The sequence below is a fragment of the Physeter macrocephalus genome, chromosome 10 (assembly GCF_002837175.3).
Source record: "Physeter macrocephalus isolate SW-GA chromosome 10, ASM283717v5, whole genome shotgun sequence".
Taxonomy (NCBI): domain Eukaryota; kingdom Metazoa; phylum Chordata; class Mammalia; order Artiodactyla; family Physeteridae; genus Physeter; species Physeter macrocephalus.
Window position 1 is genome coordinate 38,028,805 of NC_041223.1, and position 12,844 is coordinate 38,041,648.

The 12,844-nt window shown below is 37.7% G+C and overlaps 1 protein-coding gene across 1 annotated transcript in view; it reads right to left on the reverse strand.

The window, feature by feature from the left end:
- Nucleotides 1–12,844, reverse strand: part of NKAIN2 (sodium/potassium transporting ATPase interacting 2) — a 550,374-nt gene that overhangs the window by 95,765 nt on the left and 441,765 nt on the right. The window lies entirely within an intron of this gene.

Below are 12,844 nucleotides of genomic sequence, written 5' to 3' on the forward strand. Positions count from 1 at the left end.
TACTCTGTAGAAAATAAACAGTGCCTAGCACAGTAGTCAGTGTGAACAACTCAAATAATCGTAAAAGAACTGAAATTTCAACCCTGACTTTTACTGCTCAGAAGAAGGGAAATGGATAAAAATAAAAATCTTTGCCAGTGCAGCAAGTCAGAGATCATTATATATGTCACACACATATATACACACACACACCACACCGGACACACATCAAATGAACATAATGAAAGTGCTTGTAGTTTTCCATCAATTCAGTGATGATAACAGTAACATTCAGCACCGTGTGACTCAAGGACTTAGTTGTATTTGCAAAATTATTAGTTGTTTCTATGTAATCTTAACTTATCCAGATTAAAAGTGAGAGTTTTTATAGCAAGTATTCTACTCTACACAGTATCTATAGGACTGGCTAGGTGTTTTCTTTCTTACTTTGAGGTGCTTTCACATCACATCCATCCAATATAGTGGGTTGTCTGTCAAAAGTCCTCAAAAGAATCATCTGAGGAACTTGTTGAACTATTGCTCAAGCCCAGTTTCCAGATATTTGATTCAGGAATCTGAATGGTTCCAATATGTTGATGAAGTGATTCTAATGTATGTCATTTGCAAACCACATTTTGAAAGACTGTCTAAAATTTCAGGTTTAAAAATGCTGCTTCACACCTATTAGGATGGCTACTATAAAAAAATGAAAGAAAGAAAATAACAAGTGTTGATGAGGATGTGGAGAAATTGGAACCCTGGTGCACTGTTGATGGGAATGTAAAATGGTTTGGGAAACCGTATGGTGGTTACCTAAAAAATTAAAAATAGAATTAACCATATGATCCGGCAATTCCTCCTTTGGGTGTATATTCAAAAGAATTGAAAATAGAGTCTTAAAGAGATATCTGTACACCTGGGTTCATAGTAGCATTATTCACAGTAGCCGAAAGGTGGAAGCAACTCCAGTATCTATTGACCATGAATGGATGAATGGATACACAAACCTTGGTATATACATACAATGAAATATTATTCAGTCTTAAAAAGAAAGGGAATTCTGACACATGCTACAACTTAGATGAGCCTTGAGGACATTATGCTAAGTAAAACAAGCCACACAAATGGAAAAATACTATATGATCCCACTGATTTGAGCAACCTAAAGTAGTCAAATTCATAGAGACAGAAAGTAGAATGGTGGTTGCCAGGATCTGGTTGGCAGAGGAATGGGGAGTTGTTGTTTATTGGGTATAGAGTTTGAGTTTTACAGATTAAAAGAGTTCTGGAGATTGGTTACACAACGATGTGAATGTACTTGGCACTACTAAACTATACACTTAAAAGCAGTTAAGATGGTACATTTTCTTTTGTGTTGGCTGTGAAGGGAAAGTGGAGATGGACAGCAGTTTGAAGGAGAACAAAGATAAAAAGATTCCTTTTTTGAATGGAAGTGTCTTGAAAAAGACTAAACTGAAGGAAAGGACTCGGTGAAGGGAGAAATGTTGATAATGCAAGGGAATTAAATATAATTTAACATATGTAAAATATATTTGTAATTCACAAATAAAACTTGGCACCTAGTAGGCTTGCAATACTCTTAATCTTTCCATATATACTTTGCATCAGAGAGTGAATGAAGTAAAATGTCTGAGGGACTCTTAACTTTCCATAATTCCAAGACATAAGGAAAGTGGGTAGGAATCATAGTTAAAATCCTACTTATCCGACTGGAACTGTGCTAGCATCGAAACGCTGAATATTTTATCATCAGTTTCAGAAATGCCAAATGGAGAAGGAAGTTCACTTCATTGTTCTTGTACTGCACACTCCTATTCATAAAATGAGTTGATGATATTGATTCTTTGAACAAAATGGCGACTAATACTTCTTAACATGCTAATCTTGGCAATCCTACTGTACTGTTGAGGATAAAGAAGAATACAAATTCCAATATTGGGACCTAGATTTAATTCTGTCTCTTCCAGAGTTTAGAAATAGTCTAGTACTGAAGCTTACAGATCCTGCCATTCCTTTCTCCAAATGGAACAGCCTAGCTCTGGGCTGCTCTGGGCTCTAGGGAGGTGAGGTCACCTCGTGTCGAGGTGCTTCTCTGCCAACACAAAGCAGGACTAAAACATCCATTTTTAATCTGAATGGCCTGCCTCCCAGGTGTTTAGAGAAAATCTAAAGAGTATTCTATGCCTAGAGCACCAGTGGAACACTGGGAAATAGCTGCTATTTTCAGAGTGGCACATATTTCCACTAAAAACTTCAAAATATGCTTGACACAGGGCTGAGTAGTATTTGAAAGGTAGCAATTTAGATATTTTAAGATTCCAAATAAGCCTCTTTTTACACATATTTAAATTATTTAAACCATGCATGTATCTTTTTCCCATTATAATTTGTTCCACTTAATTTGCCATAGCTTACAGTTAACTGATCTACCCTCCTATATTTAATGGAAAACAACAGCAACAACTAACTTGTCAGTTGTTGGTTGAGGTGAGAAATCCCCAACAAGTCCTGTGAATCATCAAGAGGACTAAAATTTCCTGACAGCTACATTGGTCTTTGCAAAAAGTCTAAACTCTCCACCCATCTGTTACTATAGAAGACTCTGACATATGGTCCTTGTGCTGCTTAATTACACATTTCTTTTCCACTCCAGTTAACTTACTTCACTTATTTGTCATTTCTAATATTTTAGCTAAAATTATGCCATTTTCTTCCTTTCAGTTTGACTGATAGCAAGAATTTTGATTGCCAGGAAAAAAATAATTCAGTCCTCTAAAATAAAAATGAGGATCTAATCAGCAAAAAGTCCTGAAAGAACATGACATTCTATTTAGGAGATGATTGGCTGCCCGTAAATGAGAGAGCGTGTGTGGGAAACTTCCTTAAGTCCCTGTTACTTGATTAACTTGTAAAGGCTAAGATCGACTGACAAATTCAATTATACATTCAAATTATATTTCTAAATTGGCTTAATTTTTTAAAGTGATGAATGAACCATAGGGAAAAAATTCCATTACAATGTGAATGAGAAGGAATAAGTCCCAACATTAATAGTATGCCAGTGCACAAAACTTCCCTGTTTCTCTTGATTAGCTGGATAGGTTTAATGAACAGAAATATCTGGTTTATAGGTCAACTGTGGTGTTCACTTTCTAAGAAGAGAAAGCTCTTTAGGGTACAAAGGGGAAAAACAGTGATGATGTCCTTGGAAAAGTAATAAAAGTCCTCTTGGGCTGATTTTATCTTAGTAAAGCAGATCATAAATAAAGAAAACTATTTGTCTATAGATTGTCTTAAAAGGTACAGAATTTGCTAATGACTGCCTGGTAGGAGCAATTCAGGAAGAAGTCATTGCTGATTGCAAAAGACATTTCCGAGTTAGATTCTAATGCAGTCACATAGTGATAAGTAATGTGTTGCTAAACATTTGCCGCCTCTGAAGACTTAATGTACCATAGTCAGAAAAAAAAAGAGAAATACTTTCCATATATTCTTCTATTAAAGTTTGAACCATTGTCAGCACTTGAATATAGTAAATTCCAGTTTTATGGAATAGGTTGAAACCAAGACTATTACATAAAAATTGATTTTGACACAAAATGGTTATTAGCAATTTATCCTAAGAATGCTATTGAAAAAAAGTCTGTTTGACTAATGAAGGATGCTAAAGCATACTACTATTTCTCCTTTTTCCTTCTATACTGATAAATTAGCACACACACAAAACAATAAAATTACATTTAAACTCATAAGTATTATTTAAATCTTCTTTACAAGTCAGTCATTTTTGCTCATCAAAAATGGCATGCTCAATTGAATTTTTACTCTATTAACAAATATTATCGATTGCAGCTTATTATTTTTTATTCTTTAAATTTTACCTGCAAAATTTAGATTATTTAAATTGACTCAGAGAGAGAGCACTGCCCAACGAGCAGTGCCTTGTAAAGGCAGTTGTGAAGACTGACAGGATAAAATGTTTGGAACTTTTTTGAGTTTCTTGCATAAACATCACGTTTGAGAACTCATTTTCTGCTAGGACAAGTTGCAGATGAGGAAACAGAGGCTCAGAGAAATTAAACACTCGTGCAGATCATACAGCAAATTGGAGTTTGAGTGCTAGATGGTATAGTTGCAAAGTTTATGAATTTTCTCAAAGTACTTGATATATTAAAAGACAGTGAGCAAAAAGTATACACAAAAGTTCATAGCTGCATTATTCATAGTAGTCAAAAAGTAGGACCGCCCAAATGTCCATCAACTGATGAATGAATAAATGAAATGTGGCACATTCTACAATGGAACATATTTGACAATAAAAATGAAGTAAAGATGCATGCTACAACATGGATGAACCTTGAAAACTTTATGCTAAGAAGAATAAGTCACAAAAGACCACATATTATATGATCACACTTATGTCAAATATCCAGAATAGGCAAATCTATAGAGATAGAATGCAGATTTATGGTTTCCAGGGACTGGGGGAGGCTGGGAAGGGCACTGCTACTGGGCACAGGCCTCTATTTGGAATGATAGCAATGTTCTAAACTTAGATTATTGTTACAGTTGCACAACTGTGATTATACTAAAAGTCTCTGAACTGTACGCTTGAAATGGATGAATTTCCTGGTATATGAATTATGTCTTGATAAGTTGTTAAAAATAATTTGGTTATTCAATGTCACAATGATCCCATGCTTTTTCTTCATTTTATTATATGAGGTGGATGTGTCCTCAGAGATAAAATCATGTAACTCCGAGATCATTTGTGAATATGCCTGGAAATCACACCTCTCCTAGAATTCTGAACAATCATCATCCCTCCTCATTCCCCTTTACTCTTTCATTTTACAGAAAAAATCCCAGGTTGACCCTCCTCCAGGAGAGCAGGCAGAGAGAGTGCTCCACTAATGGCCAGAATAGGAGTGTGCTAATGGATGCTTATGAATCTGAGAACACACAATTAATTCATAAATATAGGCTTTAAAAAATTTAAAAAAATTTTATTTTTATTTTTTTTTGGCTGTGTTGGGTCTTCATTGCTGCGTGCGGGCTTTCTCTAGTTGGGGCAAGCGGGGGCTGCTCTTCATTGTGGTGCGTGGACTTCTTATTGTCGTGGCTCCTCTTGTGGCAGAGCGTGGGCTCTATGTGCGTGGGCTTCAGTAGTTGTGGCACGTGGGCTCAGTAGTTGTGGCTCACATGCTCTAGAGTGCAGGCTCAGTAGTTGTGGCGCGTGGGCTTAGTTGCTCTGCGGCATATGGGATCTTCCTGGGCCAGGGATTGAACCCGTGTCCCCTGCATTGGCAGGTGGATTCTTAACCACTGCGCCACCAGGGAAGTCCCCATTATAGGCTTTTAATGGTAGAATTCCAGTCATCTTGGTGAGAGAGATATACTTTTTAAAATGATGTGGCTGAATTAGTATTATTCCTTTCAAAGTAGTTACCAAGGGTGGATCTCTACATGCTCTAAATATGTTTATTGACTTAAATGCTTATTTTTTTTACAATGATTGTTATTGTCACTCTGGAGTTGTTTTAGAAGGTTTTGATACTTTCTCTTGAATAGTGGCAATAACTAATTCTTTGGGGCTGAATTTTATTTTTGAGATATGACAAAAGTTATTAGAATTCAAAGCAAATGAATATGACCAGTAATAACATGGGGCATTGGGTAATCCCACTGGGGTTCAAAAATCAATATCTATCTGGCTTCTCCAAAAGAAGAATTTCAAATTATTTTGAGTAATTGCTGTGCAATTCATTTGATATATTACATGTATTTATTGGATCTCAATAATTTCCTTAAACACTGGGAAAATGTATTGTTATATAAGGTGACATCAGTGAAGACTAATGAACATTTACTAGCACTACAATTTATAAAATGATTTTCATAATCTATCTCAAAAATTCTAAGAAAAGCTGCAAATTTTTTTATCCTATTTTAATTGAATGTGAGGAAATTAAACAATAATGAGAAAGTGATAGAGCAGGGCTCAAAACTAGATGTGTGTACAATAGTTCTAGACCTTTCTTTTTAATTAGGATGTTGTCTTGCACTTCAATTTTATAAGACAACACTTGTTTAGATACGCTCACACATATATGATGGCATTCACCCATTCATTCACCCACTCAAAAAACATTTGTTGAAGACCTACTATGTGGCAGGCACTGTTCCAGGTTCTGGGAATATAGCAGAGAATAAAAACAACAAAACTCCCTGCTTTCATGGAGTTTATCACATAGCAGAGAAGATGACCGTCAAGATAAATGAGCAAAATATATAGTATGTTAGATGGTACAAGTGCTACGGAGACAAAGAAAGCAAGAGGTGAGGGAGAAAGCCATGGGGGATAATCAGGGGGAGAAAGTTCTAGGCAGAACTCTAGGAAGTTCTGGGAAGAGCCCAGGCTAAGTCTGAAGACTGGAATGTTCTCAGTGTATTCATGGAGAAGTGGTCAAGGAGATAACAAGACCAGATGATGAAGGCAATGTAGACACTATAATGAATTTGGCTCTGGCTGTAGCTAAATGACATGGGGGAGCCACTGCAGACTTTCAAGGAGAGGAGCGATGTGATAAAACTCATGTTTTAGAAGGATCACCATGCTGTTGTGTTTAGACTGAAGTGGGGCAGGGCATGTTTCCTAAGGATCCATCTCATTAGTCTAAGTTCACAACAGATATTCTCAGGCCTGGCATTTTTATTGCTCCTCATGCCACAGCTTGGACCCAGGTGTCTCTTGCTTTGCCCATTCAGAAAGCTCCCCCCAGCTTCCCTACTGTAGGGAATAGTATAAAAATGGTTGTATAGGAGCCCAAGGTGGAAACTACCCTATCATTCCTATATATGGTGGGTACAGCAGATATGAGCAGAAGTCAAAATAATGTCTTTTACATATACTATGTCCTGGACCTTGAACTCTGGTCACAAAGCAAGATGAAATCTTAATTATACAGGTGTCTACATTCTTTTAGCATTTTAATGTTACCTCTATATTTGTGTTTTAAAAACATAACCTTTTTTTGCCAATAGACCTCAAATCCCTGGTTTCAGAGCCTATTGCCGTGAAAAGACGGAACAAAGAGAAACTTTATCAAGCTGATAGGAAAATACCAAGGAATAGTTCAAACAAGGAACCTACTTGTAGACATTGCTCTTATTTTGGGGAAAAAAGTCTATAGTGGAATTGTTTTAGGGCACATCTCCTTTAACAACTGTATTTCCTTAACCTAGCCAAATATGTAGCACTAGAACAACAGATTTAGCCAGAATCTAGATGTTATATTTTGCCTTTGGTTCATGTATGTTGGTGGGGGAGTGGTGTGGAATGCAGAAGAGAGAAAGGGAAGGAAGCCAGGTGGCAGCTTTGTGAAGTTTGCTGGAAGCAGTGACAAGGGGCAGGGATTGATGGGGACGGGCTGTAGCCTGTATAGGCCACTAGGAATATGCGTTGTGACTCGATTCTCTCAAGCCCGTGCTGCTCAATGGCTCTTACCTGGTCATACCGCCGGCTGCCTTGGGTGGGACCATGGCCACCATGGTGTCAAAATGGCCTGATTTAGGAAGGGGAACATTTAAGGCCTCTTCTTGGATACTTCCTAGATTTGCCTACAGGGTAATTGTGGTGGGGGAAGCGGGGGTCATGGCAGTAGAAGCTGATCACGGCTCAAGAGGGACCCTCCAGCTCTGGCAGCACAGGGAAAGGAAGGGGGAGGGGATGTGCAGACAGCAGAACGGAAGGAGAGTGGGCAACGAGGTGGTGGAGCCGGCCTTTGACCTTTCATCTCCTGCCCCACTCCCTTCCTCAAAGAGGTGGGCAGGCATCTATATTTGGGATGGCAGGCCACGTGACTCTCCCCAGCCTTCTACCCCGCCCCAAGCCTGTGGCACCTTGTTCTGGAGCATGGAGAGACTCTACAGCTGATTCTCACTCTTAAAACTACAAATTAGGGAAAGTAGCAAGTGTGACATGGTAAGGAGAAAAGAAAATGGAAAATGTGCTCTAGAGGGCTCCAGTGGTGAAGAGCACAGGGCGTACAGGAATGAAATCCACTTTTTCACAGCATTTGCAGGAAGTGGATGGCATTAACAGGGTTAAACTGCCTCATGAATTCTGCATCCTGGGCGCTCAGCACTCTGAACCGTTCTGTTTTGTCAAGGCTCCTGGGATGGATGGCTGGCAAGGCTCCTCTGACATGAATAAATGTCTCCTGCCACTACTGGGTTCTGGCTCTCCCTGCTTAAATGAGGAGCCTCCCATTACTCCGTCAGGCATACCTGCTTCCTACTTCGGAGCCTCCATTTCTTTGAAATAACCTGTCAGGTCCCATCTGCTTCATGAAGCTGCCAGCCCCCCTGAGAGGAGGACCTTCACTCTCTCTCCTGTCAGATGCTGGAAACCCAGAAGGGAATAATCCTTCCAATCTGCCAGAAATGGCTTTTGTGATATCAAGGCCTGCCTCAGGGAACCACAGTATTCTATACTCAGATGAAAATTAGATTTGTAAGTACACCACTTTCTTTCTTGGGTGGCTTGCAAAACTTCTTCTCACCTTTGTTTGTAGGGAGAATTGCACGGCCTTTAAATTTATAGCCATTAATAAGCGGGAGTCTGCCTAACACAAATATTGTTTTCCTATATCAGGCAGGTGTGGAGAAAGCTGCAGAATAGACAAAAGTCTCTTCACCAGTGAAAAATGAACGTTAGACTTGCACGTCAGCTCCAAGCAGGACGTGGATTATAGCAGGTGCAATTAATTGCCATTACGTTTATCGGAACCTTGAAAACAATTAGCAAATGTCCTAGTTGATATGACAGATTCATTAATCATTTAATATATTCCTGCAAATTGATTTATCAATCAAATAGCTACCTCTGGTTGAATAACTCTTGACTATCTTATGGCTCTATTCATAACTCTGGTCTGTTTTTTAAAGGAAACTGAAAGGCTTTCGCTTAATTTAGATCCCTCAGTTTCAGTAGTTGTATAGATTACACCTCAGCCTCTTGAAGTTAGAACCACCACAGCAATAAGAGGGATTCACAAAGCAGACATTTGAAAGGGCTGGAAACAACATGTCAGGGTCAGGTATACATTCTTCAGGGGAAGAAATTACACTGACACAAAGGACTTGTTCAGGGGACTGTCTTGAGGACAATGCAGCTGGGCCTCAGGAACAGCTAGACCTTATCCAAGCCAATTTTAGAGTTGCTAACTGAGCAAAAAGGCTTCTTGGAGATATAAACTACTCAAGGTCACTTACTCCTCCTCCTTATAGCATCTCTGACAGATGACCAGACAACTTTTCCTTGAATTTCTATATTGATGGAGGGTTCACTTGCATTATATTTTGGAATGGTTTTGATTATCAGAATTATTTTTTATTCAGAGTAAAACTTTGACTCCTAGCCCTGGAACTACACAGAGTAAACCTTACATCTCTTCCAGGTGACAGCCTTTCTAATATTTGAAGACAGCCATCCTAACCTCTTGAGTTTATTCGGTTCAAGAATGTGATTTTTTCATGTATGATGGCTCTTAAATCTCTTCCGTGTCTCCATCTTTTAAATGCATTTCCATTTCCTAAACTTTCACCTAGCACATGATGTTCAGATAAACAGTCTTTAATCTTTTGAAACCTCTGTTTTCTCATCTGTAAAATATATACTCTCTACCTCTTTGGGTTGTTGTAAAGCCTAGCAATGAAGAATATTTAATGTCCATCCATCCATATACCTGGCACGAAAAAAGAAAAAAAAAAGAAATGACCACAATACTCCGACTGTGGAAGTATGAGTTCTAACCACCTCCATTGTTTGAAATTCTGAAATTAATGCAACTTAAGTCTGTTTTGTCTTTATTTGGAACCTTCAGCTCATTGTTAACTCCTATTGGGCTAGTTGCCAACTAAAAATCTGTGAAGCATTTTCTAGTGATTTCTGCTAAACCATATACATCCTATCCCGTACTCTATTTGAGGCTATCCTTACAGGCTTTCTTAGGAGGGGACAAAGCTTAATGCCAGTTTATTATGGTGATTAAGAGAATGAGTTTTCTGTATTTGAAAGTTTGCTCCTCTACTTAATAGCCATGACCAGATATAAGGAATTAAATCTTGCTGAGGCTCAATTTCCTTATCTATATAATAGGGATCACAATAACACCTATATCAGAGGATTGCTGTGAGGATTAAATGAGCTTTATAAGGTGTTTCTTTGGAGTGCTTGATACATAGGAATCACTCCATAAAATGTGCACTATTGTTATCATTTTAAATGTTCACTCTGTCATGTATCATATTGTTTTTTTCTCCTGTCTCTACTATTTCTTTATATAAAGCAGAGAGAAATATTTTAAAAATATAACTGAGACAAAAAACACTATAACTTAAGATCTAAGCCTCTTTTTCACTACCTACCATAATGAAACCTGATCTCTCAAGTTAGATGTAATGCTATTCTGTTTAACAAGTAGAGCTTCTTAAAATAAAACAAGGTGTAAAAAAACCTCCCTGTAATACGTTCAGTCACCTTATTAATTTAATTTAGTTGAATTTAATTTAACTTTATTTTTTTTCCGTTGGGAACTCATTATGTCCTAGGTAAAATGCTAGGGTCAAATGAAGATCTGGTGCCATGCAGTTGTGGTAGCCACATGGAGTGCCTTGATGCTCTTTGGCCACTCATTTATATTGACAGTTGCTACCTGCTTCCACTAGCCCTTATTCCTGCATCCAGCTCCTTGAGTCTGAATTTTTTTGACCTTGTCAGTTTATTCATTTTGTTCTCTAGAATTTCCATATCTTCCATTACCTCTGCCTGGATTTCCTGCCATTTACCCTTTTCCTCAGGACTTTCATAGAGCAAAAAAAAAAAAACAACTATCTCAGCTGCCTTAGAATAAGGCTTCAGTCAGGATGGAATATTGCTAAATAGCATATAAGATATAATAACAGTGGTTAAGAGCTTAAGCCTTTTAATCAGACAGCCATGAATTTGAATTAGAACTTCCCCAATTATTAGGGGTGACCTTGGTTAAGGACACGCCTAAGCCTCTTTTTCTTATCTGTAAAATAGCGGTAATAGTATTTCCTAGATCTTAAGGGCTTGTTGTGATGATGAAGTGAAATAAAGCGTTATTTCACTGTTTAGACAATTCTTGAGTTATTATTAGCTATTGTTCAATTAAATTAAAACGTATTGATGTCCCACTAAGTACTAGGTACTGGACCACAGCAATGAACAAAACAAAAATGGTCCCTGCCCTCAGGAGCTCATGGATCAGTGACCCTATCACCATCATGATCATCATCATCATTGTAGTGGTCATCATTGCCTTGTGTTTGCTGTCATCATCCTTAATCTCTCTAAAGACCAAATGGCCATCAACAGTACACGTGGAAGGAATCTGCAGGTACCTTAGTTTAGTGAGTCCGCATTCTTTCTGAACTTTCCTCCTTTGCTTAACAGTTTTTAATGCTATTTTTGACTTTTTTCTTTTTTTCTTATACATAATACCTGCTTAGTTATTTCCATCAACTATTTTCTAGTCCTCCTATTTTGAGCCTTAGTCATTGCGATCTCCATTAGGTATTCAAAATTTTAAGTTTAATAGTATATCTTATGACTTTACTGTGACTCTAAAGCTTATTTGTCCTTTTTTTTTCCCTTGAGAAATCTTTATATAGCTTTTGAAAATCAGTACATAATTTACCTTTTTCTAGTTGTCCAGTGCCTACATCTTTGTAGTTCCCCCAGAGTTACTGATAGCATCTCAGCAATCTTATTCACAAACTTTTCCAATACCCCGGGATGCAATTTTTTACTAAGCAAGAGACTTGAATCCCTGTAGAGTTTCTAGGTATTCTGTTCTCCACTTAGGGTTTAATTCTCTCTTACTAAGATCCTCTCTCCTCATAACAGTCCATGACAAATAAGATACGAACAAGAATGCAGCTGGGAATTTCTGCATTTTCTATGTCATCTGCTACCATTTGGTCAATGATCTTAACAGCAGATTATTCCTCTCTTATTTGTATCTTATTCTAAACATACTAAAAATCATTTTTACTATTCATTTTAAAAAGTCTTCACTTGCTGTACTTAATAATAACTAAAGTACTTCCTATCTTGTATATGTACTGCTTTCAGTGAGAGCTCATAGAGAATGCTCTGCATCCAGATTCCTTCATCTTCTAAGTTAACTCTTCCTACTATTATCAAATTTGGTTTTGTATGATCAGGGTTTTGTTCTGGGGTGCATCTAGTTTCTTTCTGAGCAATATTTGTTTGAGAGATTTTGGGCATTGTCTCCTCTCTGTCTTTTAGCAGAAACATTTTTTAAGAGTAGAGGACATATTTGCGACTAAATCAAGCATTTCTTTCCATGGCTGTTATAAACATTAAGATAATATTATCACATTCGCAGAGAGTTGCCATGCTTCTATTTTGCTGTTAATTGGTTCTTCTTGGGTGGTCAGAATTAAGTGCAGATAACACTCCCCCTATTGCTTCCTCTTTCTGCGGAGAGGCAAAATCATCAGGAAGATAATAAAGAATTTCTTAGATGCTCTGATACTATCAGGATATAAGCCATAGTAGCTGTCCGAATAATGGAAGTCTGTCAGAATTAAGATATTTTGTCTCATAACTGGTATTAGGAGAATCTAACCATCTAACCAGGATTGTGGGGTCACTTATTTCTCAGTCTTTCTTTTGTTCTCACTCTTGTCTTGTGTTCCCAATCGAATGGTGTCCATTATTCTCCCACAGTAAGATGATTATGGTCTCCCCTTACAATTATATATTGGTAATATACACTCTTCTTCTTCG